The sequence below is a fragment of the Macaca fascicularis genome, chromosome 3 (assembly GCF_037993035.2).
Source record: "Macaca fascicularis isolate 582-1 chromosome 3, T2T-MFA8v1.1".
Taxonomy (NCBI): Eukaryota; Metazoa; Chordata; class Mammalia; order Primates; family Cercopithecidae; genus Macaca; species Macaca fascicularis.
The window spans coordinates 73,770,517-73,776,516 of record NC_088377.1 but is presented as its reverse complement, the minus strand read 5'-3'; the positions used below and the strand labels follow the sequence as shown (position 1 = coordinate 73,776,516).

Genomic DNA, 6,000 nt, shown 5'->3' with positions numbered 1-6,000 from the left:
GTTGAAGGATTTCAAAGGGCTAATGGAAATTCTAGAAGTAATTGCAACCTCCGCCTTCTGGGTTCAAGTGATTTTCCTGCCTCAGCCTCTGGAGTAGCTGGGATTACAGGCGTCCACCACCACGCCCAGCTAATTTTTGTAGTTTTAGTAGAGGCGGGGTTTCACCATGTTGGCCAGGTTTGACCTCAGATGATCCATCCGCCTCAGCCTCCCAAAGTACTGGGATTACAGGCGTGAGCCACCGCGCCTGGTTAAACTCCAGTTTTTCATGTTTCCTGCATAGGTCAAGGTCTTAGGGAGTGATTCATTCTAGCAGAACTCCCTGGATTTTAAGGCAGGTGTTCCATTTATTAATTGACAAAGGAGGCATATTTCTCCCCTGGTAACCTAAAGATTTAGGTTGTTTTCCCAGGGACTCTGTTTTCACTGTGAGGGTTCTTGGAAACTAAGCAGAGGATGAGGAAAAGGCTGTGAACAAGCTTGCTGGTCTTTCCCTGTCCTATAAAAGAGCATACCTCTTCTGTAACCAGAAGACCCTTTTGATTAGTTAAGGCTGGGCAGACTGAGATGAGGGGGTGTGTGTGTGTGTGTGTGTGTGTGTGTGTGTGTGTGTGTGTGTGTGTGTTGAGACAGGGTCTCACTCTGTCACCCAGGCTGGAGTTCTGTGGTGAGATCAGAGCTCACTACAGCTTCTACTTCCTGGGCTCAAGCGATCCTCCTATTTCAGCCTCCAGAGTAGCTCGGAGTATAGGAATGTGTTACCACACCCAGCTCATTTTCTAATTTTTTGTAGAGATGAGTTTTCACTGTGTTGCCCAAGAGATTTCACTGGTCTTCAACTCCTGGCCTCATGGGATCCTCCTGCTTTTGTCTCTCAGTGGCTGGCATTATAGGTATGAGCCACCTCACCTGACCTGCAATGATTTTTCAACAGTATACTTTCTCTTTTACAGAGCCACCTAAGCTAAAGATTCCCTTGAGAACAAGTACTGTCCTGTGGTTTCATGGCCTTTCTTCCATTTGTGGTTCTTGCCAAGTGGAATTTCAATGACATCTTATCAAGATGGATAAACCCAAGTTTCCTGGTGCTGGAATAGAGAAAATGGATGCACAAGTAAGTCCCACTCAGCACCCATAGCCCAGGCATAGGGACCTCAACACACCTGAGCCCCAGACGTCACCTTTCATTGTGAGTAGCTCTGAGATGACACTTCTGGTTAGTAAATGCCTACTGGCAATAGTTTATATAACAGCAAGTGAAGGAATAAATAGTCACCAAAACATTTTCTGTCCCCAACTCCAGCATTAATTGCATTAGATAGTTATTTTATGAAGAATTTTCCTATGCCACAGTCCTGACCATATCTTCAAGTGAACAGAAAAATTCTATTAAAAAGTGAACCTTCTGTCTCACTCTGTTGCCCAGACTGGACTGCAGTGGTGCAATTATGGCTCACTGCAGCCTCAACCTCCTGGGTTCAAGCAGTCCTCCTGCCTCAACCTCACAGGTAGCTGGGACTACAGGTGCTTGTCACCACACCTCACTAATTTTTCCATTTTTTAAATATTTGGATTCCACAGGACTGACTTTGAAAACTTGAGTACGCATGGATTTTGGTATACACAGAAATAGGGTAGCTGGAACTAATCTCCCCATATACCAAGGGACAAATTGTATCTGTTTTTACAATTATACTGTAGGGTACATTATGTTCCATGACAATGGTAATTTTTAATGACAATTTTTAATTGAGTGAAATTACCATAAAAATAATAATTTGCTGAGCTGTTACTAGGTGCCTATAAGTACTATAGATTTTTTAAATTCCCCATATCTCTTCCTTATTTCACTTAACCACTCTATCTTAAATTACTCATGCTTGCTTCAGTAGCACATGTACTTAAGTTGGAACAATAGAGAGTTTGGCATGGCCTCTGTGAAAGAATGACATGCAAATTTGTGAAGCATTCCATATTTTTTAAAAAATGAGAAAAAAATTACTTCTAGATTTTCACTGTGTTTGTGCATATCACCTTTTGTTTAGGTTGAATTATATCCAAAGATGATATTTCCGGAAGTGAGATTACTGTGAGTGACGGTATGTGCATTCTTATTACCCTTGATGTAAATTGCCAAGCTTTCAGGCATGGTGGCTGTCAGCCTGTAATTCCAGCACTTTGGGAGGCTGAGGTGGGAGGACTGCTTGAGGCCAGGAGTTGGAGGAGGCAGTATAATGAGTCACTGTCTGTATTATTTTAAAAAAATTTCCAAGCTTTATCCTGGAAGGTTTGTATACAATTTAAACAGCACTGATAGTACAAGAAAATGGCCATTTCACTGCACCTTCACTGGCACAGGTATTATAATTTAACAAGTTATTTTCTGTGTGATAAATAAAAGACTTCATATTACTTTGTCACCTTTTTTTTTTTTTTTTTTTTGAGACGGAGTCTGGCTCTGTCGCCCGGGCTAGAGTGCAGTGGCCGGATCTCAGCTCACTGCAAGCTCCGCCCCCCGGGTTTACGCCATTCTCCTGCCTCAGCCTCCCGAGTAGCTAGGACTACAGGCGCCCGCCGCCTCGCCCGGCTAGTTTTTTGTATTTTTTAGTAGAGACGGGGTTTCACCGTGTTCGCCAGGATGGTCTCGATCTCCTGACCTAGTGATCCGCCCGTCTCGGCCTCCCAAAGTGCTGGGATTACAGGCTTGAGCCACCGCGCCCGGCCTTTTTTTTTTTTTTTTTTGAGACACAGTCTCACTCTGTCACCCAGGCTATAGTGCAGTGGTATGATCTTGGCTCACTGCAACCTCTGCCTCCAAGGTTCAAGCAATTCTGCCTCAGCCTCCTGAGTAGCTGAGATTACAGGCACACACCACCACGCCTGGCTAATTTTTGTATTTTTAGTAGAGATGGGGTTTCACCGTATTGATCAGGCTGGTCTCAAACTCCTGACCTCGTGATCTACCCGCCTCGGCCTCCCAAAGTGCTGGATTAGAGGTGTGAGCCACGTACCTGGCCTGTTTGTCACATGTTTTATCTTTCGTTGTGTTAGCTTATTAGCTTTGTTTCTTTATTGTCCTTTTTTTTTTTTTTTTTCTTTTTTTGAGATGAAGTCTCGCTCTGTCTCCCAGGCTTGAGTGTAGTGGCACAGTCTCAACTCACTGCAGTCTTGACCTCCTGGTCTCAGGTGATCCTTCCACCTCAGTAGTTGGGTTTATGGGCACATGCCACTATGCCTGGCCAATTTTTTTTTTAATTTTTAGTAGAGACAAGGTCTTCCTTTGTTTCTTAGGCTGGTCGGGGACTCCTGGCCTCCAGCAATCCCCCCACCAACCCCTCCCAAAATACTAGTATTATAAGTGTGAGCCACCATGCCTGGGCTGTCCGTGTCTTTTCCATTTGTTTATAGAATTAATTTGTCTTTTACTAATGCGATGATCTGTTTAATCTTTTACTAAATTATAAAAATAGTAAATACTTTTAAATAAATAAGTGAAAAATTTCCTTCAGTCTTTAGACCCATAATCTTATCTCAGGAAATAATTGCTATTGAGAAAATGGGCCATGTCCGTCAAGATACATACATGGTAATTGAACATCACTTCACATTTTCATATTTCGTGGACATTTGTGCCAATACCTATTGATCTATCTTAATGCTTTTCATGGTTGCATAATATTTTGTTATGTAGATGTATCACAGTTTACTCATCAGCTGCTGTAGGCATTTAGGCTCCTTCTAATATTTCCTTTGAGCTCTTTATATAATTAAAAGTTAACCCCCTCAGCCAGGTGTGAGGTCACACCTGTGTGGTGTTATAGGCAGGTCAACCTGTAATCCCAGCACTTTGGAAAGTTGAGGTGGGAGGACTGCCTGAGTGTGGGAGATCACCACCAGCCTGGTCAACATAGCGACACTTTGTCTCTACTAAAAATTAAAAAAAAATTGAGCTACACATTGCACTGTACACCTATAGTCCCAGGTACTGGGGAGGCTAAGACTGGAGGATCACTTGAGCCTAGAAGGTTGAGGCTGCAGTAAGCTATGATCACACCACTGCACTTTAGCTTTGGTAAGAGCAAGACTGTGTTTCTTAAATAAAATAAAAATTAGATGGGAATATTGCTCGAGCCCTGGAGGTTGAGGCTTCAGTTAACTGTGATTGCACCACTGCAGCCCAGCCTAGGCGATAGAGCAAGACCCTTTTTCTAAAAATAAAATAAAATAAAAAGTAACCTTCTGTTATATTTCCTAGTAACACTTTCCCTCCTATGTTTCTGCTGGAAGCCCTTGCATTTTGTTTGTTTTTCACATACCATTTAAAACTTTTAAGTACTGATGTCTGTCTGTGTCATCCCTCTTTTTTATTTTCTTGTTTTTTTTTTTTCAAGGAATGTATTTTTGTCACTCCAGCTGGATCTACCATGAAAGACTTCTGAATCCAGGAAGAGAGACTGACTGGGCAACATGTTATTCAGGTACAAAAAGACTTGGACTATAACTCAAAAATGATCAAATAATAGTGCATGCATCAAGTGCAATGGGAAGCTCTTCTGGAGGGTGAGAGAAGCTTCCAGTTAAGGTGACATTAAAGCCAGGTTCTGAAAGATGAGGAAGAGTTGTATGAGAGTGGGGAGGGAAGGAGGAGGTGGAGGGATGAGGAATGGGCTGGGATGGGATGGAGTGAGCTGCTCAGGCAAGGAAACCAGCACTGTACAGACCTGGACAATGAAGATGTCACATTTTGTTCAGGGAATGGTGAATTAAGTGTGGCAGGAATGCTTTGTAGAGACAGTATATGGAGTTTTGCCCAAGACCTCATTACAGTTTCTAAGTTTTTGATGTTATCATGCCTCACTGTACTTGTCAAACAGTATGATGATCACAATAACATCGAGCATAGTATTTCATTAATTCTCACAAAAACAGGTAGGTGCCACAGTTTTCCCCATTTTATGCATGAAATGATGAAGACTTGGGGTTAATGAACGATTTGCCCAAGCTCGCCTGGATATTAAGACTGAGTCAAATGTTAGGTCTGGTCTGACTTTAATGCTTGCCTTGTTCATGAGCACCGTGCACTGTCTCTCCTATGCAGTTAAGCAGGTAGACAGGTAAGAGAAGAACTCATGTTTCTCTCTTCTCACACTCTAACCAAATATGTGTGTGGAGTTTCTACACCAATTCTCCAACTCTCTGGACACCAACTGTGTATTCCACAATTCCATTTTGACACTACCTGGGGTTAGTGCAGACCTCACAGGTAAGGGGCTAAGTCCCACGAGACCACCCTTACTTCAGATGCCAATTGCAAGTCCTAGGTTGTCACCTGTATTTCGACCAACCAGTTAGATATCAGGGTTTCCCATGACTCTCTTCTTGAGTTTAGTTATTTGCTAGAACAGCTCACAGAACTTAGAAAAATGAGTTTTTCCTTTTCTTTCTTTTTTTTTTTTTTTTTTAAAGACAGGGCCTCGTTCTCTTGTCCAGGCTGGCGTGCAGTGGTGCAATCGTAGCTCATTGAAGCCTCAACCTCCAGGGCTCAAGTGATTCTCCTGCCTCAGCCTCTCAAGTAGCTGGAATTACAGGGTTCCCACCACCACATCTGGCTAATTTCTTTTATTTTTTGTATAGATAGGGTCTTGTTATGTTGCCCAAGCTGGTCTCAAATTCCTAGACTCAACCTACCTCTGCCTCCCAAAGTGCTAGGATTACAGGCATGAGCCACCTCATCTGGCCAGCTTATTTTCTGTTACTGGCTCAATGTAAAGGCTCCATCTCAGGAACAGCCAGTGAAAGAGGTGCACAGGGCAAGGTAAGTGGGGAGCGGCACAGAGCTTCCATGCCCTCTGTTGGGCACGCTACCCTCCCAGCACCTCCTTGTGTTCAGCGACACAGAAGTTCTCCAAACCCTGTTGTTTGGGTTTTTATGGAGGCATGATTGATTGACCATTGGTAGCTAAGTCAATCTCCAGTCCCTTTTGCCTCCTGGAGTTCGGC

The 6,000-nt window shown here is 43.2% G+C and overlaps 1 pseudogene; it reads left to right on the top strand.

Annotated features, from left to right (window-relative positions):
- Window positions 1–1,880: 1,880 nt before the first annotated feature.
- LOC135970292 (U6 spliceosomal RNA) lies at window positions 1,881–1,980 on the top strand (annotated as a pseudogene).
- The last annotated feature ends 4,020 nt before the right edge of the window (window positions 1,981–6,000 follow it).